This window comes from Sylvia atricapilla, chromosome 4 (assembly GCF_009819655.1).
Source record: "Sylvia atricapilla isolate bSylAtr1 chromosome 4, bSylAtr1.pri, whole genome shotgun sequence".
NCBI lineage: Eukaryota > Metazoa > Chordata > Aves > Passeriformes > Sylviidae > Sylvia > Sylvia atricapilla.
In genome coordinates, this window is record NC_089143.1 from 23,601,611 (window position 1) to 23,628,953 (window position 27,343).

Here is a 27,343-nt window from a genome sequence, read left to right on the forward strand (position 1 = left end):
CTAGCACCTGATCTGACTGATCAAGAGGTGCAGCCATTTTCAGAAGCAATAAAGCTGCATTATTCAACTAAAACGTTCACAGCATTTCTGAGACTGAAATCAAGGTTTTTATTTAAATTTGGCATCCTTGTTTAACAAGGAACTTTCTTCTCACATGTCTCTCACAATTATGAGGTCCATGTGGGTTTTTGGAAGTCATTTTCCTTCTGTGTGAAATGACATCCATCTCCGGCTCCAGTGGATGAGCCTGTCGCTGGATAACTACATAACCCTGGGATCATTCACACACACAAGCACAAAAAGGAACTATTTAATGAGGACAGAGCAAAGGGTGTGAAGTACTCCAGGCTTATTGATCACAATTCATTAGTATATTCAGAATGAAAAACACCTGAATTTTATGCTGCTGTATTGTTCTGTAGATGAGAAATGATTTCTTAGTTGAAGTACATGACCTTTAAAGAAAAAAGGGTTTTACGTTTCTAAAAAAGTAAATTAGGTCAAAACGACCTAAGATTCAAGAAAATTCCAGCTACAACCCACTGGTCACCACCAGTAGTATCTTGTCATCAGATGTCTGTATTTTAGTTTTTTCTTGATTTTTCCTCTTCTTTTACTTACAGAACCTGCTCCATTAGAAAAATTAGCTTTGTGTCATTTTCATGACTCATCAAGGCCTGAAGGAAAAAAACTAGAATCACCCACAGTCTTCTCATTTGTGACAAAGACTATTAACAACTTCATTAACTTTCTTCGGGCCTCGTTTTATTTCAAAGTCTGTGTGCATTTTTACAGGAGTTACTGGAAGATGCATCGTCTTGGGCTTCTGTCAAGAGAAAAAAAAAAAAGAAATTAGAAAGTTTAGATTCTTTAAGACATGGGAAATAATTCCTGTAAAATTATTGTAAATAAAAAAAAATCTTGATCACTGCTTTGTTTTCAAAAGAAAAAACATTTGATTGCATTTCTTCTCATTAGGAACACAATATCACATCATCTGCTTTAACCCTTGATTAAGCACAGAGAATCATTAATGTAGAGCAAACCATGAACTATAAACAAGAAGAAAAGTTTCTAAACCCAAGTTTCTTGTTCTATACCTAGCTACCTCTAGACTATCAACATGCAACATTACGTCAGATTATATCAGATTGAAATAATCTCTGTCATGTTCAGTCCTCTATAAACCTCATAAAGACAACAGGAGTTTGTATAGTAAGGCCTGAGAAAGGATCAAAATTTAGCCCAATACTCATGACATTGAAGAACAGTACTGGGATGCTTAGGAATCTGGCAATTTTCACGGTGATGAGCAAGTACTGGACAGCTTTTCATCCTACCTATGTGTAGAAAGCACAGCAGGGTGTAATAATGGAAAAAGTAGAAGTAACTTCCTTGAAGTGTAGCAAATCCATTGGCTGTCTTCTCCAAAGCAGAATCCTGAACTGGATGTGCAGTCATGGCAGCACAGAAACCCTTCTGCTCCTCAGACTGGCAATTCTGAAGTCAATCTTATTTTGTGACAGTTATTAAGACCTGGATATTAATCCTTCTCCCTATGCTTTTCTCTGGGGAAAAGAAAGGGATTCTAGGGACAGAGAAATTCCAGAAGACAACTTTTAACTAGTTCTGCAAAGGCATGAGCCAAAATACATCCTGCAGCTCTTAATCTGTGCACCTTCTGCCTCGTTCCTCTGCCACCTCCTGTCCCCTCTCTCACACATTCAGAGCTCCCTCCCTCCTCTGGTATCTCCCTCTCCTTGTTCGCCCCCTGGACAAGACTCCCTGAACACAAATTGTGTGCACAGATGAACCATGCTGAATTACAGCTTGCATCATCTTTGTTTACCTCTGACAAGTTTCCTTAATTGAGATCCCCAGCAAGGAAAAAAACTTACTCTGGTGTTGCGTGGCTTCCCAGTCATGGACAGATTTCCTGTTGCTTTGATGCAGTGTGCAAACATAAGAAAATAGAACTTGTTTTCCATGGAGCTAACAACATCAGCAGCACAGGCATGAAGTGTTTACAAACAACAGATGGGAGACAAACAGCTCGAAGGTGGCGGTCAACATGGGAAGCAGCACTCTCTGCCTAAGAGCTGCTTCTCTGAACAAGGGGTTTGTAGGAAAGAAGAGCTCTGAGGAGAGATAGAATTTTTTTTCTGATATATGTACAATTAAGAAGATTTGAGGTAGAGAAACTGAGTCAGCTTTAGAGAAGTAAGGTCAGTTATTCAGTAAGAGTGGGAAGATACATTTTCCTGAGTCTCAGTCTTTGGGACAGAAACACACTCATTTTATAAATGTGAGAAAAGAAGTTATGGCATTTGAACTGAATATTCCAAAATTATATCACATTCTTTGAATATATGCAAAACTTCTAAACCCTTCCTTCTCTATCCCCCTTTGAAATACAGACACACAATGAATCTACTGCAAAGTGCCCTTCTTGCAATTAAAAGCTGAGAGATGATCTCCACAAACACGCATAACCCCCTGCTCTGGCAATTGGTGGCATCAACTGAAATTCAAACAAAAATTAAACAAAATTTAAAACTTTTTCCTTTTTATTTTGAGAAGAAGCTATTCAAGGAAGAGGCCTTTTAACAGCCTGCTATGGTAGCATTGATCTAAGTCCAACACCAGCAAAGAACAGGTGTATATTTTGTGTTTCTTTCGAATTTTTAAATTCAGCTTTCTGAAGGAGTGAAGGTATCTGCCCCATCCCCTCTGACATTAAAAGGTGGGTAGACAGACCCCCTTGTGGTATTTTTTCCAAACAAGCTGCATCTGCTGCTTGCCTGCAAGTCGCTTCAGGGTCTGAGGCAGGGAAAGCTTCTGCATGGCTCTGTGGCAAGTTCTTTTGAGCCAGAGAAAGGGGTGGCAGAGCATACCCAGAATACTCTGCACAGGAAAAGCAGGAAATACTTTTGACACATTTACTTGAGCAATCTAGTGCTCATGTAAATGTGTCAAAACTGACACACCCAAACTGAAATACAGATAGCCAAATGTGTTCAGGGACAGGGAGTGATGTTAGGCAATCCCTAGATATTTATGTGCACTCAGTCAGTCCAAAAGGAAATGTCTTATTATACAAGGCATTGAAAGGTCTTTTGAGAGCTGCTGACAACCTCCCTTCAGCACAGGTAGCCAACTATCTACATTAAAGCAACAGTTAGTTTGTCTTTAAAGATCACTGGGCCTAAAAAAGCTTAAAGTATTCCAAGTTCCACCTGGAGCTTTCAAAGTCTGTTTGAATTGCCTATGAGATAGATCCTCCTCAATTTTCCTCACTTAGATATTAGTTAAATTATTCCTTTCCTTAACAATCCCCACTAGTCTTAGTTTCCCTGTTCTCCAAAATTCTCTTTTTCACTAAGGCACAACCGTGGTACAAATATGAACAGACATTCAGGATTAGGTGGTGAAGAAAGCCCATTTAGACCAAGGTATTGAGATAATTACAGAAGATGAACTCAAAAACTTCATGTTCTTGAAGCAAACAATCAAAATGGTTTTCAGCAATAATCTCTCTTGGTGTAGAAGAAATTCTACAACAGAAAAGATGAGTAAAGGTGTGGAGGGTTTTTTTGTGCGTACACAGACACAATGCTGGGACTTTAGGCTGGGGAAGGGGGGGCGGAATTCCTGCTGTGGTATTCTAACAAGAGCGAGATGTAGAGATAAAAACACAGTTTGTAATTCTTCAAGAAGCAGACTAAGCTACTGTAAGACTGAAAACATGTCAAATATAAGTCTAACTGAAGAAGCTGGTATTGTACAGTGCTTAGATGCAAGGAAAATACAGAAAACAGAGGGAAGATAGGGATAAATTATGTGACAGATATAGCAAATTCTGAATGTCCAGTTAGCCAATATCAAGCAATATAAAAGAGATAAATTGATTGCTCATTAAAAAAAAAAAAAAAAAAAAAAAAAAGACACAAAAGCTAGAATTAGCATGAAGAAATAATATTGTGATCATTTTTATAAACATGCTCAGCTCAATTTCTCGATATAATTCTTCTGGCATGGAAAAGATAGAAGTTTTAGCTTGTTATCCCCATTATCAAAGTAACTTTGTCAGAGAACACGCCCCATGTAATTTTTATGGGAAAATCTGTATTTGCTGTAAGAAAACAATTTACACTACACTATATCATGTCAAGGTCCCTTGTTTCTAATGTTGTTATCAAAGAAAAAGAAAGACAAATAAGTCAAGTTCGACCTGTCTGGGCATCAACAAACTACAGATTTATTTGAGAACCAGGACTGCTGTGTGCTGGAATTTGCTGTGTGATACCCTTGGAACCACATCTGCCTGTAAACCCACAATTCCCAGTGTAGAGCTCCTTGACACAGAAACTTCACCCCCCAGGCCCCGTGATTTCCTTTCCTTGTCATCCCAGGCACCACACAGCTTTGAGCTCTTCCAAGACACCCTAAATGCTCATCCTGCCACATAAATCCGGTGAACTGTCCCCAGCTCATAAGCCAACCGTAGATTCTCTTGTGCATCCTCCTTCTGCTTGGTCACTCTGTCCTAACAGATCCAGGTCCTGCACTGGTGTCTCTCAACAATGAGCCCATCCTTCCCTGATGGCCTTCTCCATAGCTAAGGGACTACTCCACCCAGATGAGGTGAATGGGCACAGTCAGAGGGTTCACTCCCACAAAACTCCCTCATAACTGGGTTTTAGATCGACAGACAGTTCCACAGTTGACGTAGGACTTTAAAAAAAACCAAGAAAAATCATCCATGCATATTTCCCTTAAGCAGAACAGTCCTTTTGTCTGTCTTGCTAATCCAAGTGCCCAATATTTCCATGATTCGGTGAGTTTCTTCTGTAGCTGGATGTTGGCAGTGGGAGATCTTATGGTGTCAAAAGCATTTGTTTGGAGCTGTCAGCTGGCCTCCCTTGGCTAGTGTGAGCTACATTCACTCACTGAGCAGGTCAGCTTTTATCACTTTTTAGTGAACAGCAGTAACGAATTCAGTTTTCTTCTTTTCTTTGAGACGAGTGACAAAAATAAGGGCAATTTCAAAAATCAGTTAATAACACGAAAGAAAGAGAGAGAAAAGAGAGAGAAAGAGAGTGAAAGAGAGTGAAAGAGAGTGAGAATAGAGAGGAAAGAGAGAGAGAAAGAAGAGAGAGAAAGAGAGAGAAAGAGAGAGAGAGAAGAGAAGAGGAAAGGAGAGAAGAGAGAGAAAGAGAGGAAAGAGAGAAGAGAGAAAGAGAAGAGAAAGAGAGGAAAGAGAGGGAGAAAGAGAGGAAAAGAGAGAGAAAGAGAAGAGAAAAGAGAGAGAAAGAAAGAGAGGGGAAGAGAGAAAGGAGAGAAAGAAGGAGAGAAAGAGAGAAAGAGAGAAAGAGAAGAGGAGAAAGAGAGAGAAAGAGAAGAGAAAGAGAGAGAAAGAGAGAGAAAGAGAGGAGAAAGAGAGAGAAAGAGAGAGAAGAAGAGGAGCGAGAAAGAGAGAGAAAGAGGGAGAGAAAGAGAGAGAAAGAGCCTCTTTCAGGACCATGAAGAAAGTAAGCTCATGCAGCTCTTCCAAATCTTCAGATTTCTTCATGGCATTCTGGAGATCCCTTAGCAACAGTCCAACAGTCCTTGTCTTCTGTCTCAGATAAAAGTAATCTGGACTAGGTAAATAATGTCACTTATTTCTGAAATTGACACACTCTAAACAAAAACATCCGAAATCAGCTGAATGAGTCCTTAGGTTGAAATTTACCTAAGAGATGTAATTGAAGCCTTGCTACTGGTGAAGGGCAAAAATACTATCTTTCATAATCATGCTTATTTATTGTTTACGGTCTTACACTTACACTATAGCTCATGCTCATTTCAGTCAGATGCCTGGAGGAACATTTAGCTGACATTCAATTAGCAAAGTAATGCACGGTGATAAAGCAGTAGGTAATTTACCATGTTCTGTTTGGGAACCTTCCTTGTTGCCATTAATATTCACAACACACTACCCAGCTCCAAAGGAAAGCACTGCCCTTACCTAGAAGAACCAGCAATCCAAAACATTTGGATTACAAAAATCTAGACAAGAAACAGAAGGTTTGTAGGTAACACTTTCCTAACATCACATGGCTCTGTTTAACAGGGTGGGAAGGACAATAACAGAACCTAGAAAAGGAATTTGGTGCCATGTGGAAGCCTATTAAAGATACAGACTAAATCCCCAGTTTGCCTTGCACCAAAAATTTGCATCTCATCATAAAGGGGAGGCCAGGCTAGCATGGTCTCTGTTCACACCTGACACTGTGAGGTTAAAATAATTCAAAGTATTTTTGTACATTACTGACTGTGACTACTTCCAGCTACATGGCTGCACCAAGTAGCGCCATGAAGCATCTGGTCACATTTAAATTCATATTTAAATGAGTTCTTGCCTAAGAATTTTTTTTTTCCCAGCTTCAGTCCCTGAGAGAAGGTTCCTATGCAGCTCCACTCCTCACTTATTCACTGTAAGCATGAATATAGATCTCATAAAAAATACACATTTTTATATGGGAAGAGAGAAGAAAAAGACTGGAAACTGCTGCTTCTGCTTGAGGCCTACCAGGCACCTGTACCACTAACATCATTCCCATACAGGCTGAGGAAGAGAAGCTGTTTTGGCAAGAGCCCTGCAAGCCTAAAACTGCCAAGCAAAGGTAAAAAAGCATGGGAGGACTCCTCCTTCTCCCCTCCTTGTTGCCTGTGAGTTTACGTAGAAGCCAGGGAAGCAGATGGATGCCACGAGAGGTGCAAAGGATGCCTGGAACAACAGCACAGTCAGTGGGATTTGCACGGAAAGGGAACGGCAAAATCCCTTTGCGACACCCACGCTCCGCAGGGATCCTCCACCGCTGGGCTCTGCGGGACCTGGGGCTCAGTGCTTTTGGAGCAGGATGGTGGCAGCACGTTCTGTCCAGAAGAGACAGCAGGTGCTGCCGGTGTAGCAAAAAGAACAATAGGGTTGGTAAGATGAGCGATACAGTTGGAATAAGGGGGAAATGAAAGTGCAAGGCTTTGCAGAGAGGACCATACGCTGGCATTCACAGAATCGGCAAATCACAGAATCAGTTGGGTTGGAAAAGATCTCTGAGGTTATCGAGTCCAACCCACAAGCCAATACCACCGAGTGCCACGTCCACTGGTTCCTTAAACACCTCCAGGGATGGCGACTCCTTGGGTAGCCCATCCTAATGTCCAACCACCCTTCTTCTGTGAAGAAATCCCTCCTAATGCCCCACCTAAACCCTGGCGCAGCTTAAGGCCGTGACCTGCCATCCTGTCGCTGACTGCCGGGGAGCACAGCCCGACCCCTGCCTGGCTGCCACCCCCTCCTGTCAGGTCGGGCCGTCGAACACCCACGGAAGAAGGGATAGAGTCTTTGTAGCTTAAGAGAACACGAGAACTGAGGCTACTGCCTTAAGTCCTGAAGGTGCATCCAAACCCCACCGATTTTCCGCCCTGCGAGACACCTGTGGCAGCGCACGGGGCCGACCATCAGCGGAAGGCACGCAGAGAAGGCCTGCAGCGCCTGGTGCAGCCCCGCCGCCACAGCCCCCGGCGCTGGCCTGGGCCACCGGCTGTGCTTGGAGAGCCCCCGCTGCGGCACTGCCCCCAGAGAGACACGGAACGCTTCGGGCTGGAAGGGCACCCCGCAGCCCATCTCCTGCCATCGCCTGCCCTGGCCAGCGACACGTCCCGCTACCCCAGGCTCCTCCAAGCCCTTCCAACCCGGCCTTGGGCAGTTCCACGGATGGGGCAACCGCGGGCACCCTGTGCCAGGGCCTCACCGCCCTCCGACGGAGGAATTTCTCCCTATTATCTAATTCCTACCATCAAACCCACTCTCTCTCGGTGCGAGCCCATTCCGCTGGCGCTGTCACAACCCGCTCGCGTAAGCGGCCTCTCTCCATCGCTGCCCGGCCTCCCCTCCGCGCCGCCCGCGTCCCCCGCTCCCGCAGCGCCCGTGCCCCGCTCTCCGCAGCCCGCTCCGTACTCACGGCCGGCCCCGGCGGCGGCCGCTCCATCGCTCCCTCCCTCGGCGGCGGCGCCCGGCGGCGCAGGCGCGCTGCCGCCTCCTCCCCCCGTGGCTGTGGCGGGGCGGCCGCGGCGGCAGCGCCCGGCTCCGCTCAGAGCCCAGCGAGCGCGGCTCGGGCCGGCGGCGGGAGGAGGGAGCCAGGCGATCGCGGAGGCGGGGACCGGCCGGGGCAGCCGCGCCGCACAGCCGGCCCGTCAGTGACCGGCGCTGCTGGGGAGGAGGAGGAGGCGGCGGAGGAGGAGGCGGCGGCGGCGGCGAGAGATTCTCCCACCCCCACCCACCGAGCTGAGGTGAGGCCGGGGCAGAGCATCCTCCTTTCTTCCCCTCATCCCTTCCTCCCTTTCATCCTTCCTCCCGACCTCCTTCCTTTCATCCTTCTTTCCTTATCCTCCTTGCCCCTTTATCTCGCCTTCCCCTCATCCTTCCCTGCGCTTCCTGGTCCTCCTTTCCTTTCTTCTCTCCTTAGCCACCTTTCTCCACTCCTCCCCATCCCCCAGGCTTTCCCCGTGCCCACATTTCGCACCCTCCAGATAAATTAATCTTGCCTTCCCCCCTCCACCCCCCCGCTATTCATTATTTTTTCTCTAAAAAATGCAATTTCAATTCTCGCGCAGTAAAAGACCGGGAGAGGGAAAGAGACAGAGTCGGTCACAGAGATAATCTCCCCTCCTGCCTTTAAAGAATGGATTCGAATTAATGGTCATTTTGTGGTGTGTGTATTATGGGAAGAGGGAGATTATATTTAGGGAAGAAAAGAGAGGGTCAAAGGTGTGTTGTTTCACTTATTCATCTATTTACCGGCCATCACTTTGAGGTGAAACCTGGCTCCGTATTAAGTATTTTCTTTTGGTGGGGTATTGTTTGAAATGATTCTCCTTTCTTCAGGCACAGCGGCTCCTCGCTGCCTTGTCTCCGTCCCCCGTGCTGTGCCGCGGCCGCTGCTCGGGGCGCCGGCGGGGCAGGGTCGCGGGGCCGGGCGGTGGGGCGGGGGCTGCGGCCGGCTGCTCCGTCCCTTCCCTCTCGGCCTCTGCCGGGCTCTGACACCTTCCCAAGCGCTCGCCGCGCATCCCGGCCAGCGCCCACCCGAGGGCTGCCAGCTCCCGGCAGAGGATCTGCTCCGGCGCCGAGGAGCGAAAGTTTAAAGCGTGTCTTTGTCTCTGCGTGGAGCGCCGGGGATGGCGAGGAGCCGTGGGGATGTTGGCTGGAAGGCGACAGCAGCCCAAGTGTCTCCTCGGGGGCTTCTTGGAGGGGAGGAAGTTTGGCCCGCCCGTGCTGGTGCCGGTGGGGAGTGCCAGGCTCGCCCGGCTGCCGTGCCCGTCGGGGCGGTGGCGCTGGGGATGCTCGGCGGGACATCCGTGCGCCAGGGCTTCGGGACAGAAACTTTTACACGTATTTACAGCGGGGTGTAGCGTGAGGTGGCGGGTGCTTCCTTCTCTGGAGGCTAGAGGGGTGAATGCCCTCCCTCGTGTCTCGCTGGTTGCGTGTGATGCCTGGGCTCTTTTTAAGGTGATGCTCTGGCATTTGGTGGTTGTAGCTCTCTCCTGTGGTGCATTTATTTGATTGCGAGCGTGCTTTGGACAGTTCCAGCCTTTTCAAACTTCCATTTGCTGAATTTGAAGTTAGTTCATACTTCACCAGGATAGAAATGTTTCAACCCCCGTTATTTTAGAAATCCACAGATAGCACAGCAGCCGATGCTACAGCACAACTCCATGATATTTAACGTGTGTCTTATACATTCCCTTGGCCTGTATTCCTTAAAAATGTTGGACTTGTCAAGACTGCTGTGGGTGCTCTGTGTGTTTTGGAGTGCCAGGTAGATGAGGGCCATAAACAGGGACAGGTTCAAACGATGCTGCTGATGCGAGCACCATATTTTCCTGGCTTTGTGGCTATTTACAATGCTGCTGGTTTTCTTTTTTTTACCTATAGTGCCTGTGATTGCTACAATGCATTGTATCAGACTTTTCATACTCCAGGTCAAAGAGGACTCTTTCTAGAGGAGAAAAAGTACTACTGTGAAGGGTGACGTTCTGCACTCAATTGTGTAAATGCTTGTTTACAGAAATACCACCTCAGCTGGGTACAAGGCAGCTGTAATTCCATTAATGGGCTCTGCTGGTGACAGAAGCCTCAACAGGAAAGCTCCAGTGTCACTCGAGCCCTTACATGGAAATACAACTGTAATTCATGCAGATTTTCTGAGAGCTCTTTTAATATTAATGTTTAGCATGCATGGTACTACTGAAATGCCTTTGAAGCACTGAAAACCAAGAGTATTTGTAGACTGAGGCTCGAAAGCCAAAGGAAGCAATTAGATCTCCTGTTCTGACCTCTTGACTGTTGTAGTCACTTGGATTTCATCCAGTTACTCTTGAATGCAATAACTTGCATTTGGCTGAAACATGTTTTCCAGAAAAATTGGAATTTTCATCGGAAGACAGTAAGAGGTAGAGAGTCTGCTGTTTATTAAGTTATTTGGCTTCAGCTTTCAGTCACTGGTTAGTGATATGCCTTTCTCCACTATGCTAAAGAACTCAAAGTATTTTCTTACCATGGAAGTATTTATCTGCTGTAACCCAGTATTCCCTCTCTTTTCTACTTGAAAAACTGAGTGAACTGAAATTCTTTAAATTTGTCCCTGCATGCATTTTCCTCACAACTCAGTTTCTGGGGATTGTTTTTTTCAAATCCACTTTTTCAGCATTTTTATGAAAACGTGAGCTGGATGCAGCATGCCAGAGCCTTGTCTCAGGAGTGTTTTGTGCATTTAAATATTACCTCTCTGGTGTTACTCTCCTGCTTCTGCATCACATTTCCATATAAATCCTTCATTTGCAGCCCTGCATTTTGATCTCCTTTCCTCTGGGTACTCTCATGGTGGCAAACCCTTTGCAGGACTGTTTCTTTCCACAAGAGTTCATCATCCCAAAGACTGGCATGTGTTTTCCTGATTGCAGCTTTATAATTTTGTACATGGCTTTTTTAAATAACATTTTGTTTCCAGCATTGATTGATTATACCTAACACTCCTGATGGCTTTTTGGAACTGATTTATCTCAGTTATGTAGCACTCTATCAATTTATACTTGTGCAAATTATGTCATGATTTATGGTGTAGACTTATAAATAATTGAAAAGGTGTTTCACGGTAGTGGCTCCACCTTTGGGGAACCCCGTGTTAATGTGTTAATCTGAGTTGTGTTGTGATCAGCTCTTCTCAAAAGCTGGATTTTTTTTTTTTTTTTTTTTTTGTTTGTTTTTTGACATGTCACTTTGTCACTTTACCAGTTCTTCACCAGTTTAATTGCAGGCTCTCAGAGAACACTGCAGCAAGTGCTAGAGAAGTTTATACATGCAGACAGATATTTCTGCCAATTGGAAATATCAGTCATATCAAGGAATTAAACCACAATCATTTGAGGAAGTCAGCTTTCATTATTTTACTTCCTATTATTTGTTACAGAGCTCTGAGGTGTCAGTTGAGTCCTGTGTAATTTGTCTTAAATTATTGTTTTGTTCAGGACTGCCATTGTTGTAACCCTCCTATGGTTACAACCGCTGTCTCACTGGCTCTCTTGGGGAAATGGTTGTAACAGCAGTGTTCATTCAGACTTCCTGGAATTTCCCCAGGATCTTCAGAATTCCTAAAAATCCCTGTTGGTGGGATAGGTAACTTGGACACTTCTGAGAGTGCTCCTCTATGGCAATCTTTGGTGCTGCTGACAGAAAATGTTTACTGCAAAGTAGAACTGTTTTAACATTGTACTTGCCATGGGATCAAGGCGGAATTAATATTCTCATGAGATACCAGCAAATAAATCATCAACTTCTTTGCACATGCAGAATTACTTTTTGAATGTATCTGCCCTTTTGCTCTATTGGTGTAGCTCAGAGTCCCTGTTTAGCACCACACCTGTGTGACAGCTGAGATTTTTTTGTTCCCACAGTTCCCCCCTGCTTTTTTCCTGCTGCCAAGAAATGTCTTCATCCTCACCTATTCATTTTTACATCTACTGTTTCAGAAAATACATTATTTTTTATCCCTTAACATCTTTCTTCTTGTTACATATGAATTATAACCATAGTATTTATTGAAATCTGTTTTGTGGCCAAATTGTAGTAGTTATGACAATGCCTTGCAGGTATTACATGCTGTCTGAACACACCAGCATAAGAATTTTTTTTTTCTGTCTTCAGCAACAGAATGATGTTTTATTACATTTTAGGTGACTAGGCTTTGCTGTTAATACAGCATATTCCAAGGCTTGGCTAAAGAAAGCGGAACTCTGTTCACTTGCTCCACAGTTTGTTCATAGGTGCATAAAGCAAAGGAATACTTTGAATTTAGATATAATATCAAATGGTCACGGAAAGATGAAGGGGAGCTATACAGAAATAATCATAAAATTGCAGAATGGTTTGGGTTGAAAGAGACCTTTAGGATCATCCAGTCCCACTCCCCTGCCATGGGCAGGGGCACCTTCCACTGTCCTAGGCTGCTCCAAGCACTAATGTCCAGCCTGGCCTAGGACACTTCCAGGGATCCAGGGGCTGTTGCAGCTTCTCTGGGCAACCTGTGCCTCACTCACAGGGAAGGATAAGTAAAAAAATAGTACAATATGCAGTTGGAAATGAGAAGGGCAGCGTGCACAAATAAGGAGTAGCAGCACTAAGCTGTCTGTAGGAATTGTTCCCTTAGAGCTGCTTTAGGTAAGATGCAAGGAGGAGATATAAAAAAGACCAGAATGGGAAGGGAAGATGAAAGTTACAAAAAGAAAGTTGTTTTTCAGAGGAGGGTGAGAGCTACTCCTGACTAAGATAAACTTGTTGATTTTTTTAGAAACACTACATTTGTTACATTTGTTAGGATTAAGTGCTCCAGAAACATTCCCTAGGCACAGCTTTCCAAGCCAGCAGCTGCAGGGAGCAGGAGCAGCTGAAGTTCTCATTCCTCTTTGGAGCTCCACTACTGATGGGTGAGATCCTCCCGCTGGATCAACAACACCTGGACCTGACTGGCAGCAAACTGCTGCTGAGTCACACACAGAATCCCTGGGTTGGAAGAGACTCCAAAATCATCAAGTCCAACCCAGCCTTAACACCTCAGCTAAACCATGGCACCGAGTGCCACATCCAGTCTTCTTTAAATACATCCAGGGATGGTGACTCCACCAGCTCCCCAGGCAGACCATTCCAATACTTTATCACCCTTTCTGTAAAAGACTTTTTCTCAATATCCAACCTGTATTTCCCTTGGCACAGCCTGAGACAACAAAGACCGGAAACCAGGTTTTGTCTTGTATAAAAGAAGTGGTTGATAACTAAGTTAACAACATTGTAAGTTCTGGTGCCCCCAATAAAGGAAGGATGTGGAACTGTTGGAGGAGGTCCAGGGGAGGGCCAGGAAGTTGCTAAGGGGACCAGAGCATCTTCCCCATGAAGAGAGGTTGAGAATGTTGGGTCTGTTTCAGCCTGGAAAGGAGAAGGTTGTGTGGAGACCTCACAGCCCCTTCCAGTAACTGAAGGGGCTGCTGGAAATCCAGTGGATTCTTCATCAGGAGCTCTAGTGACAGGACAACGAGTGATGGGTTCAAACTGAAAGAAGAGAAATTTAGGTTAGAAATACAGAGAAAGCCTTCCTTGTGAGGGGAGTGAGGCCCTGGCACAGGGTGCCCAGAGAAGCTGTGGCTGCCCTTGTATCCTTGGAAGTGTCCAAGGCCAGATTGGGCTGGGAGCAGCCTGGGCTAGTGGAAGGTATCCCTGCCCATGGCAGGGGGTTGGAACAAAATGGTCTTTAAGGTCCCTTCCAAGCAAAACCATTCCATGATTCTATTCTGTGATTCTAATTTATTGTATTGTAGCTTCTTAGTGTCTTAGAGGAATCCATTGTACATCTAAATATATCCTGGAGTGATAACGCTGTTGTATCGAGTCCTTGGTTGGGCAGGCTCAGCACTCCACAGCTGTAAATGAATTTTGGATCAGGTTTCTGGATAAGAGCTCTGCATCTCAGTTTTCTCCTGGTTTTCTTAGCATTGCACATGGGCCACTGAGTGAGCAGTGATATCTGGTTCCAAGCAGTGGTTGGATACAGAAAGGCATTCGTGAATGTTTCCAAACACTAGGATAGGTTGAAGTCATATTTATACAACAGAAGATCAGCTGCTCTGGGGAAATAAACTCTTGCAACCATCAGTTATCAGTACAATTGGTTGGAAGGCAGGATTTTTGTGTTCCTTGTGTTTTGAATAATTTTTTGTTTTGGCATGGTGAATTTTGAAATTGCCAGCAAAATGAACAATCTTTGCCCTAGCAGGACTATCCGACCCCCATACACATTTTATTGTTTCAAATGCCTTGTGCTGTCATCAGACAAAGCGTTTTGACTTTGTAAGGGGCAGGAGGAAAGCTTTGCTGTGGTTTTTTGTTGGTTGTGTGGAGAAAGCACACCTTTCCTTGAAGTATTTTAACTCTGCTGAATCAGCATTTTCTGATAGCCAGGGCTTTTTTTTTTTTTTTTTTTTTTTTTTTTTTTTTTTTTCTCCTTTGTAATATTTTTTGTCTAGCTGTGCTTTTCAGCCACATCACCCTCTGCATTAGTATTCTGGTACAGGGAACAGTGGAGAGACATTTTCAGTGTTGCAGCAGAGACTGCCCACGTTTTCAGGCTTCTTAAGTAATGAGAATTACTCAGTTAAGTGAAGCTGAATCCTGTAACATTAAGAACATCTCACAGGAATTGCATTTGAGAAGTAAGAAAAACAGTAGATTTTGTAGTTATACAAAAGAATTTCTGTGTTCAGAGTATTTTAAAGATATTTTTATAGATACTCCAATCTGCTGTTATTACTGCTGTTACAGTCATTATTATGTGACATTTCTTTCTCCTGTGGACTTGTCCTTTCCTTTGAAGCTTTGTATGAAAAAAACCAACAAGCATATGTTACAATATGCTTAAAGCAGACAAGAACATTCAAATGGAAGGCAATTTGAGTATAAGTGGAACTTAAATTTTGAATACAAAAAGTGGAAGGGGTTTCAGTCAGAGGAGGCTTCCAGCTGTCCAGGTGACTTCTGCAAATGGGGCTTAAGCTTTTAAGTTACTTAGAGCTTCTAAATAGATTATTCACTTAGCCATTTTCTACAAGTAATCAACCTTAATTTTTAATATGCTGTTATTTACTAACAAAACCCACTCTTCCATATTCCATTGAATCTCTTTTATGGCAGTTCTCCATGAAAGCCCATTCAGCACAGCAGGAGCAGCTGAATCTCTCAGTTCTCTCAGTTGTGCTTGTAAGGAAAGGATCAATTGCAAATATTCCTTATGTTTTAAATACAGAAGCTGTGTCCATCCTGTGCAGAGCTGACAAAACCACTTCTATCAGTTCTCTATGTCTTTTCAAACATCAAAAGAAATTCTAAAAACCTTCTTCCTGGAGATTTAACTTTCAACTTAGACTGTGGAGAAAAGCACTTAAAAATGGAGTAAAGTTTTGGTAAGCAGTGGCTTTAGTTCTGTCGTAGTACCATCATGTCAGTAGCAATAGTTGTGTCCTTTCCAGAGGATCCACACTAAGAAAAATGAATTAACTCTTTCAAAAAGAGGCATAAGAATTATTTGCAAACAGATAACTCGAGGCAGATGTTTTTATGGAATTAGGTATTTTTTTCTCCTTTGATACTTCTAGAAATACATTTTGTTGTTTGCTTCTTGGAGTAGTGAAATTTCTTCTTCAAGGCGGTTCTGTAACTTTTAAATCAATTTGGAGATTTCTGTAAATTAACAGTTTAAAGTAAATGAATGAATATCAATCAACAGAGAATAGGTGTGATGTCCTCTGTCATTAAATATTAACTTTCTTGAATGTAATCATCAGGTCTTTCTTCCAGATATAAAATTACCAGCTGTGATAAGTTACTGATGGTTAATTGTTCATGATATTTATGGAGAAACTTTGAATATAGAACCAAAATACTATTTCTTCTTCTGCATCTCTGTAAAAAAATGATACGATCAAAATGGTTATTTCATTTTTTACAAAAATAGAACAAGATTGATTCTAACATTTTGTATTGTGACAATATTTAAATAAAATTGTGTCACCTGTGCTTGGTTTTGATAGAGAATTTATCGAAGTGCTTCATGAATTGTTATCCCATGGTTACAAATGTTTACTGTTCAGATAAGAGACTGTACAGGCTTATAAGGAAGGGTATAAAATAGATAACTAAAATATGAAGCGAGAAAAATCCAGGGTAAGCAGGAGAATAGTTCTTCCATTTGTAAAACAAAGGAAAGCTGGGTACTTTAATTCTTGCAATTAAAATCCACAGGTGACTCTTTAAAATGAAGTTGTAGAATAGCAAAGAAACAACTTCCATAAAAGTACCATTTATTACCCCTTTTTTTCTCCTTAATGGGGTCAAAGTGAGAGAGATTAGTATATTTTTATTGCAGCATATAAACTCCTTTCTACTTCTTGTGCAGATAGTCTTCAGTGCTTACTATAATCAAGTCAGAAATGCAAATTCAGAATTACAGCTGCTTAGTCTAATTTTAAACGTCTCCATTATCTCCGTCATCTACACTCCCCGTGCTTGGATGCTCCGCAGAAATACTTCTAAGAACAAGAAATTGTCAGGAAGCCTGTGAATGAAGGAGGATGAGGTGGCGTAGGGAGAGAATCAGGACAGAAACACTCTGACAAATGTCCTGCTTGGCTGGGAGCGCTGCAGAGCCTGCAGGGCTCTTACTTGGCTTACATGGATGGCCCGTGCTCCCCTTAAAATTCAAGCTGAATTTCATTCACTTGGATGAATTTTTGGATTCTTGGCCTCTCTAAGTATTGTTTCTGGGTCACATCTGATACCTAGCAAGAACAGGAAGGTGAAGAAAAGGAGAGAGAAGAACTATTTCTGGCCTGTGATTTAATTTTCCTTGCGTGGCTTAGGGAGAATTCCGTGCCTGGCTAAGGCAGCAATATGAATCCCTCGATGTGTTAATTTGCTCTTGCACTCTAATTGCATCCTCGAACAAAGTTGGGTTTGTTTTTTTCTTTCATACCCAAATTCCAATCCTTGCATTCAGGCCTGAGCCCAGGGGTGCAGGTGGGTGTAGGGGAAGTGCTCAGGTGCTTTCAAGGTGCTAAAGAGCAGTGAGGACACAAGTCCTGGGCAGGAGTCTCCTTTTCATGCAGTGTTTGGGTGAAAACCAGCATCAAATCTCTTACACATTTTATCATTCTCTGTATGCTTTCCTCATCTTCTGAATAACTTAAGTGCATTTCCAGAGCATTTTCTGCAAATACTTTGTGGTTTGCCTTGTTCTAATTCTGTAATTTCTACCAACTCTATTTTGTTTAGAAATTCTCCCTAAGTACTAGAAAATGTCTGGGGTATCTGTGTTCAGATACTTACCTTCATTTGGCTGGGTAAGAAACAACATTTTATTATTGGTTTTAATTATATTTAATATATTTAATTATAATTTTCTTAATGTGATCAGTGAAACCATCACCTTGTTGTGGAGTCTTCTTGGAATGCCAGCCAAAGGTATTGAATGGTCCCAGGTGATCTCAGATGCTGCAGCACAACCTAATTTACATGACAGAGTAGTATGGAAGCATACATTTTTGTGCAAACATAGCCAGAAAGCCTTCAGAATTAATGTCTTGAAGTAGTTGAGAAAGCTGAGTGACTGTAGTAGCCATGGTAACTTTTTTCCCTTTTGCTTTTAAGTAGAAACCTTGCTGATTACAAGGCTCCATGTGGGCCTTTAGCTGGGGATCTGCTCTGCAAACTACAAATGTGGTGGCAGCAAAGGAGAAATCCCAGATAACTGGACAGATTCATCACAGGGAGAGCAGTGTGGATTGGATGCAAAAATAGTAGGCTTGCAAACACAATTAGGTTGAGAGCTCTAATTGTGGCAGAGATGCTTTTTTGGAGGCTCCACACTCCATGTTCTCCTTTTTTGCTGCTAGTTTCAGAACTATTTTGGCTTGACATGTGCTGAAGCTGCACATCCCCTTTAGCTCAGATGCTGCCAGACATTAACTTTGGACTGACAGATCCTTGCAAACTTGGTTGCATCCTAAGGGTGGAGTCAGCTAAACTTTATTTTGATTGTTTTATGGCTTTTGGGTTCACGAGAATGATGCTGAGATGCACTGACAACATGAGTGTGTTCAGGTCTCATGTCAGCTTAATGAGTTTATTTTTGCTGGGTGGTTGACAGTCAGCCAAAAGAAACAAAAAAAGATTACATAGCCCAAGAACAGTTTCTTGGCTGGTTTTTCACAAAAAGATCAGTCAGGAGGAAGAGGAAACTCTAGAGTTAGATATTTTGAATATTTTTTTTAAACCAGTTTTCATAATGGTGCAAACGTGGGGATCTCTTAGTTTTGCTGTTTCTGCACCATAAAAACGTTAGAGGTGGTGTGAGGTCCGTTCTGCTGCCGCGATACCCAGAAGAAAGGATTGTGCCACCCTCGGGGTACTGCAGGATTTGTGATGTCTACAGCTTTTCCTGGTCAACCCTTGGGAGATAATCCACAGTAATTAAATATTTCCTGAAACAGAGTGAGATGGGCTGTGTAATGATTAGGACGTGGGTGGATCAGAGAAATCAATGTTTGATTACACAGAAGTCACCTTTAATGCCGGACTGAAACCCACATTCCCCAGAGAAATACCATTGGAAGTTTATCAAGGGCAAGTCCTGTATTCTGCACCTGGGATGGGACAGCCCTGGATGTGTGGACAGACTGGAGAATGATATCCTGCTCAGGATATTCTGTGAATCTATAAAATAAGATATTGGCGTTTAAACACTTCAGGTGTGCTTGAAATGACTGCTGAAAGTTGCACAGGCTGATTGTATCTCCAAAAATTTCGAGTGACCTTCTACGCTCATCCCTTGGCTGGGTTGGTTTGGGTGTATCTCTTTCACTGCTGTTTTTCAGTAATAAGTTGTTTTTCATTGGGGCGAAAGCAAGATGGTGTAAATGTGGAAAGAATTTTGAAATCACTCTTTAAATAAACTGTGGTTTTAATAATTTCCACCTAGCTTAAATTGGAAAGGGGAGTGGAAGTCACCTGTGGGCCATTGCAGCTCAGTTGTGGTAAATACAGGCAAAGCACAGCTGCTGTGGGACAGGTACATCACAGCAAGACTTTTTACAACTTCAAGTACTTAGAGGTCCTTTTAGTAAGAGCAAAGTATGTAAATACAAAAAAGGAAAAGGTACCAAGCAGGTAGACCTCCTTTATGCATTAAAATAAAACCAAAGCATCCATATTGAATTTAAACTCTGCCTTCATTTAATCCTCCTTTTGCAGTAAATTCAGTGCCTTGAATCTGAAATCCGTTTCTCCAGTTTCAAGAAATGTGTAAAGCATGGGGAACACTTAATAAGGACTGAGTAGAAAGATTTATTTTACCAGGAGCCTCTTCCAGCGTTGCAGATGGTTTCTGGCTGTCTTGTCTAAAGGACTAGTTTGGGTATTCAGATTATGCAAGATTAAATCCTTGATCCTCTGAAATTAATTACAGAATTTTCATCAGTGTTGCAAAGCTCTTACCCAACACTTCTGGAGCTGGTTCTGCCTTTGGCTGTGGATTGTGTCTGTGTCTTTTTAAAAAAGTGTGGCTAGAGCCAGTCCTGTGTGCTGTTACAGTGATAAATATATTGCTTCTATCTCTAGAAAATTCAAGTGTTTTTCTGTGTTACCTTATAGAGCAGTCATGAGCACTGATTGTGTCTGTTACATGCTTTAGAAAGCAAATGATTTGTGTGAGCAGGATTTTTTTTTTTTTTTTGCCATTTTAACATTAAAAAAACCATTAGCAGCAAGTGTCTGGTACATCAGTTCTATTTTGCATCTGATTTCTGAGCTGCTGCAAATACACAATACATGCTGCTCAATCTTTCATTTTAATGAGCTGTTTTTTGTGTTGTTGATTTAATCTGAAGACTGCTTTTCCTCTGAAGTGAGAAGCTTCTTTTGTCATGTTGGGCCAGTAGAAGAAAACATTACAGGTGGATTTAGTTTCCTAAATCTAACGGAGAAAGAGACCTTGCAGTGTTCAGCTTTGATTCTCACTTAGGGCATGGGTCTCATGCAGGTCTGATTTTATACAATATTCTGGGTTATAGCTCAGTGCCTCAAACAACCCCTGCCATACCAAAGCACTGAGTTACTTGGTAAGTTTCACTTTCAAGTATTTCTCCCCAAAGGTGCTGATGTGGGTGGAAAGATGCCCTGGGAGGAACCGCAACTCAGGGTCAGTCTTTAGTGTGGCAGAGTACATGGAATGATGGTGAAATGTCATGAGAGAACTGGCATTTCAGAGCAAATTTGGCAAAGTGGACATAGAATTTCAAATGTCTTAAATTTTGGGTATTACAGACCCAAAATGTGTGATGAATCTGAATTAACACTTGGCCTGTGTTTCTAAACACAGGGTACTGTGGAAAACATAACAAAGAGAAGTGCAAGGTCTGTCAAGGGCAGTGATCACAGTCAATATGTTAGAAATGTTTCATTATTTGTTTCTCCAAGGGAATTTTGGTGTCTGAAGAAAACCTGTTGTGTTTTCATTTTTGGATCCCACTAAATAAAATAGATGGATTTGGTGGAGGTAATCACCAAATTTAGTGTAATCACTAGGATTTCTTCTGTCCCAGCAGTAATACCATACCACTACATACAGTCCTTGCACACGTTTAATCTCCATACAGAAGGTGTTGGGTTTTTAGCCATATTTATCAAAGTCCTCTCTTGTGGAAATGCAAAGCAAAAACTCACCACCACCTTTTACTGAGAGGTGTCCCTGCCCATGGCAGGAGGTTTGGAATGAAATGATCTTTAAAGGTTCCTTCCAACCCAAACCATTGTGTGATCGTGTGATTTTACTCTTTTAAAGAAAGAATTTTGTTGAGAGATACTCCTGAAATTCAATCTAAACCTCAGACCAGAAAAGTGTATGTCTATATATTTCTAAATAGTGTGTGGTTAGATAAGGGACAGGCGGCCGGAAGATCTCGGACTGTAACGGTGAGGAGGAGAGCAAGTCCCATCCCCCTCTCGAGATAAGATACCCCTGAAAGGAATGTAGACCCTCTACTAACATGTGCCAGTACTTTTCCACTCCAACTACTAACCCAGGAGGTGTGGCAATATCCTGTTTGACGTAGTAGTAGATAAGAAGTATAAAACCTGAACTTTTTACTTAATAAACGTCTTTTGTAACCGTCTGCCATATTGGTACAATGCGTCTGTTACAAGACCCGACCCACTCATGAAAGTAAAGTGGAAGTCGTGCTGTATGCCTGGATACCAGAGCCTCCACTGTGGCAAAAACAGCGAACTGCTACAAGTGGTGCCGTAAACCCGGGAACGATTACCTCGGAGGACGGGAGCTACGCTTTGGAAAGGCACAGCGGGTAGGAGTCGGCCGGTCCGAACTCCTGAGGAGGAGAAGAAAAAGGGGGACGCCCCAGGACCCCGCGGGAAAAACATGGACCCCGTGAAAGTGGTCGTGAGTAAATTAGCAATCCACTCAGGAATTGCATGGGACAAAAAAGATTTATTTCTTGCTATTGCAAGGTTAACGGATCTAGGCGCGATTTCACGCCCTATAGACATATTAAATTCAGAGGGGTGGGAGAAATATACAGTTGCCCTGGCGGAAGATACAAAAGCCACCGGCAGCGGAAAAGTTTTAAAAGCATGGGGAAAAGTTGAAAAAGTGTTGCGAAAAGCAATGGAAGAACAGGAGGCTTGGAACGCTGCAAAAACGTGTTTATTCACGGCTAAGCAGCCGGGGAGAGGGGACCGAGGGGGCGCAGGACCCTCCGGAGAAGCCCTGGAAGAGAAGGGGGGGGGGCGCAGTGCAGCAGAGACCCCAGGGGAAAAGCGGGAGCCAGACGCCTCATCCCCCTCCACAAATACATGCATAAAAGCCGCGGAGCACGCGGAAAACCCCCGGGTCCCCCCGCGAGAGACCCCAGATCCGAACACCCCCGAAAAAACCGCGGCTTCCCCGACAATCCCTCCTTGCCGCGACCAGGGTTCGAGCGGCGGCACGGCGCTAGGACCGGCGGCGGCGCCGCCCGCGCGGAGCGGCGGCTCCCCGGCACGGTCCGAAACGGCAGCCTCTCCGGGCGCGGAGACGCAGCGCGGCCGCGCGGAGGAACGTGCGCGGTCTGTCTGGGAAGAACTAGCGCGGCAGGCGAGAGACGCAGAGAGATTGGCTATCGCCGCGGAGGGCATACACCCCCCGCCATATGGCCAAGATGGCGCCGACGGTCCGGCGCGGGGGCGGGGCGACCAATCGCCGCTACCCCCCCCGCCATGTGGCCAAGATGGCGCCGGCCACGTGGAGCGCGAGCGGGGAAGGGCGCCACGTGGCGATGCGAACCCGGAAGTGCAAAACCCCGCGACCGAGCATGCGTGGGGGGTCGGAGGAATTCCGGAGCCACCGACCTACATGGCGCATGCGCGGGAGAGCGGGGGGGGGCGAACACGCGGACAAGGTCCCTTACCGGTGTCATCTACCAAGGGCAGGAGCGAGCAAAAAGGGGAAACGTGGGACAACCCCCGCGCAAGGCGCCAGCGTCACCCCCGGTCGGAGGGGGGGGGCCGGGCGCGGGAGGCGGAATGGAGTCAAAGCAGAGGGAACATCCGAGCCCACCCGCCGAAGGCGGAACGGGGGCGGAGTCCGGGGAAAAAGCATAGCAAACCGGAAGCTTACCACCAGTTCACTTCCGACACGGAAGGGAGCTACAGCTCCACGACGAGCTCTATAGAGGGCTCCGAGTCCGATTCGGAAACGGAGATAACAGATTTTATAAAGTTTACAGCGAAACCGAGCAAAGCTTTTAACAATGTAAGGGAACAAATTCAGGGCAAATTAACCGATTGGGGGAAGATAAAATTAGCCTGTGCAGAGTGGGAACCTGCGGCTGCAATACATGCGTTCCCGGTACGGGTTTCAGGCAACCGACAGAACCAGAGACGAACTTATACCCCACTGAGTACGAAAGAAGTGCAGATTGTGGTGAAAGCGGTGCAGGAAAAAGGAATTAATTCACCCCTGGTGTCCACACTGATCGATGGTCTTTTTAGCAATGATGATATGCTGCCTTTTGATATCTCACAAATAACCCGTATGTTTTTTGATGGAGCAGGATTGATTGTATTTCAGCAGGAGTGGTCCAATTCATGCACAGCTGCCCTAGCTCAAGCCTCAGGGCAGGGACAGCCTCTCCATGGCTCTACGCTGTCCAGGCTGCTTGGCAAACATGACGATGTGGCCACGCCCCAAAACCAAGCTGCACACCTCACAGCAGAGGAGGTGAAAGCAACAACCAGGGCAGCTAGGGAGGCAATAAGGGCAGCTTCCCGGGTTGTGGACAAATCCACGCCATGGTCAACGATCAAACAGGGGGAAAGTGAGAGTTTTACACATTTTGTGGACCGATTACAGGCTGCAATTGATTCATCCACCCTGCCTGCAGCTGCAAGGGGACCGGTGGTGACAGATTGTTTAAAGCAACAGTGTAATACTGTAACCAAGGAAATTTTACGGTCTCTGCCTGCAGGAGCCAGCTTAGCTGACATGATCAAACATGTGGTAAAGGAAGAACACCTAATACCCATGCAGGCAGCGGTTCATACCCTAACAAATGCAATGGCTTGTCTGAAATGTGGCCAAACAGGTCACGTAGCAGCAAGCTGTCCCCAGCCAGCACAGCAGTCAGTGGCAGCACCCCCGACCCAGCAGCGCCAGAGACCCACCTGCTGGAATTGTGGAAAAAGGGGACACCTGGCCAAGGAGTGCAGATCCAGGCCTCAGGGAAACGGAAGGGGGAGGGGGCGTGTGGGCCATACTCAGCCTCCTCCCACTGCGAGATGGCCCAGCCTTCCCAATACCCAGTGGGGCAGGGGACCTTCATACCCCATATATATACAGGAACCAGTCACTGTCTCATCCCCACCAGTCATTCAGTGGCAGAACAATGCACCATCATCAGCAGCCAACATGCACCTCTCACCACCACAAACTGCTCCAGTGTCACAGGGTCAACAGGGGACAAACCAGAACGGAACCCCTGGGTGGCCTTGGTCATGAAAGTGGGGAGGGAGCCCTTGAGGGTGTGGGGGACGTGTCAGCTCTATGGCAGCCAGGACCCTCACGTTTTAGGGCTTCAGTTTTTGGCAGACACTGGATCAGACTGCACCATTTTTCCTCAATCACACTGGCCCAGACATTGGCAAATTAAAGAAGTCCCTCCTGTGAACGGGGTGGGGGGACAATCCAAGGCATGGAAAAGCACCCAATTGGTGGCGATAACACTCCACACAAAAAAGGGGCCAGAACAAACAGTTGCCATTTACCCTTAATGAGGGCCACTGCCTTGTGGGCAAGACCTGGACAGTGGTCCTTCAAGGGTCAAAAAAGTGGGTGAACGTGCAAATTACCAAGTCTCAACCCTCAGAACCCAGAGCTGTGGGGCCCAACAAGATAATTAAAAGCACACAGACAAAGAGAAATATGACCTACCCTAGGGCTGCACCTACGGGTGTCAGCAGAACCCCAACTAGTGATGCAGAAGCCTTTCAGATGGACAAATTAGCTAGGTCAGATCCCGATCCAATCTTTCGTATGTTAGAAGCTACCTTTCTATCCCTGAATGAATCTAACCCTAACCTAACCAATTCCTGTTGGCTTTGTTATGATGTCCAACCACCTTTTTATGAAGGAGTTGCTTTAAACACCCCATTCAGTTACTCAGCCGCTGATGCACCCCAGCAGTGCCGATGGGACACACCTCGCAGAGGGATCACCCTAAGCCAGGTCTCAGGCCGAGGCAAATGCTTTGGTAATGCAACCCTGGCTGAGCGAAAAGGGAATGTCTGCACCAGAGTTGTAAAGCCTAACAGAAAGAATAACAAGTGGGTAATACCTGCTACATCGGCAATGTGGGTTTGTCAGAGGTCTGGAGTAAGTCCGTGTGTATCTCTTCCCAAGTTTGATGATTCTAACGATTTCTGTGTCCAAGTTCTGATTGTTCCTAGAGTCCTGTACCACTCAGAGGAAGAAATGTACAGCCTTCTCGAAGAATCCAACAGGCTCCACAAAAGAGAGATATTGACAGGTGTCACCATCGCAATGCTACTCGGCTTAGGAGCGGCCGGCACAGCGACAGGTGTCTCAGCCCTGGCAACACAACACCAGGGTCTGTCTCAGCTGCAAATAACTATAGATGAGGACCTGCAGAGGATCGAGAAGTCCATTTCCTACTTGGAGAAGTCAGTCTCTTCACTCTCAGAAGTGGTTTTACAAAACAGGCGTGGACTAGATCTTCTGTTCATGCAGCAAGGAGGCCTGTGTGCAGCCTTGAAAGAGGAATGCTGCTTCTATGCAGACCACACCGGAGTCGTAAGAGACTCCATGGCTGAACTCCGAAACAGACTGGCTCAGAGACAGAAAGATAGGGAAGCTCAGCAAGGCTGGTTCGAATCCTGGTTTAACCAATCCCCTTGGTTAACCACTTTAATTTCCACCTTGGTAGGCCCATTGGCAATGCTACTTCTAACTGTTACCTTCGGACCATGCCTGCTGAACAAGATAGTTTCATTTGTCAAAGCTCGCCTAGATCAGACTAACATTCTGTTCATAGGCCAACATGAGATGCTGTGAATTTAAAATTGCCAGTCACAAGATTTCCAAACTTGCCTGGCAGAAATTTACTCAAGTTTATAAACTCCTTTTTCCCTTATTAAGTCCTAACCTTCTACCTCATTTAGTACCTATATCTATATATATATATATATATGCGTATAACTACCTCGTTCTTTTGTGAGAGAGGGGGGGGAGATGTGGTTAGATAAGGGACAGGCGGCCGGAAGATCTCGGACTGTAACGGTGAGGAGGAGAGCAAGTCCCATCCCCCTCTCGAGATAAGATACCCCTGAAAGGAATGTAGACCCTCTACTAACATGTGCCAGTACTTTTCCACTCCAACTACTAACCCAGGAGGTGTGGCAATATCCTGTTTGACGTAGTAGTAGATAAGAAGTATAAAACCTGAACTTTTTACTTAATAAACGTCTTTTGTAACCGTCTGCCATATTGGTACAATGCGTCTGTTACAAGACCCGACCCACTCATGAAAGTAAAGTGGAAGTCGTGCTGTATGCCTGGATACCAGAGCCTCCACTGTGGCAAAAACAGCGAACTGCTACAATAGTGAAGTACAAATTACATCAGTAATATTTTTAAAGCTAAAACCATTTGAATGTGTTTAAATTGAGTTCTGCACAATATTGTGAAAAAGCTGAAAAATAGGAAATGTTGTTTTCTATTATGATAAATTTTTGTGCTTCAGGTGATTTCCAGATATCTTATGTGTTAAAGTAATGAGCACTTCCCATGCTAAATTAGTTTTTTGCTAAGTTTGGTTCATAGGCCAAGGGAAAAATTAATTTTTAAGAGCTGCATTTCTGTGATGGTTGTTACAAAATTCAAATTATTGTAGTGAAGCCTCACTAAAATGCAATCTTTTATTCTTTGTGTTTTATTTCAAGCCAGCTGAATGTTAGGGAGATGCTTTTTTGCTCCACACTGGCTCAGTGTTGCTACAGTCCAATGTTTTCTGTCCTGGTGCTATTTTCGTTGCTGCTGTTTGTGTTGAAGGCTTGTGATTTCATTAACAGTTATTTTAAAACCTGAACAACCTGACAGAGGGCTAAATAGAGCATAATTCTGTTTCCCATGTAGATAAGCTCAACAACACATGAATAAAAATCAGGTTGGCCTCTCCTCCACGCTTCATAAGTCTCCTGTGTGGCTTTGGGAGCCTTTGGGAAATGGGCCATGTTATCTTTAATTTTTTAAATAATTAGCATTACTTTAATCCAAAGTGTATTTCTAGATGAATTTGTGAATAACAATAGTTTTTAAGAGTCTTTTTTTCCTGGCTGTTTTTGCCTGTGTTTCTGGCATGGGGGACCTGGATCTTACCTCATGGGCCACGTTCCCTGGGTGGGAAGCCAGGCACTGAGTGAAGGAGTTAATCAATTTTCCCAGACTTTAACCTGTGTTAGGTTGGCTTTGAAACCCCAGACCTGTGTCTTACATGTTAACTGCACCTGTACAAATCATCCGAAGAGAGTCTTTGTCACTCAGGGTGTCACAACACAGGCTCGTGCTTGTCCTTAGAATTCAGGAACTTCGATTAAATTACAAAAGCTCTCCCGATCCTTATTTTTCTGCCCTTG

General features: G+C 44.5%; 1 protein-coding gene across 2 annotated transcripts in view; it reads left to right on the top strand.

Annotated features, from left to right (window-relative positions):
- Positions 1–8,254: 8,254 nt before the first annotated feature.
- CTNNA2 (catenin alpha 2) overlaps positions 8,255–27,343 on the top strand; it is a 469,159-nt gene continuing 450,070 nt past the window's right edge. For both annotated transcript variants that reach the window (XM_066317287.1, XM_066317288.1), the window contains exon 1: positions 8,255–8,337. The gene's annotated coding sequence lies outside the window, so the exon portion shown is untranslated. The remainder of the gene's footprint in view (positions 8,338–27,343) is intronic.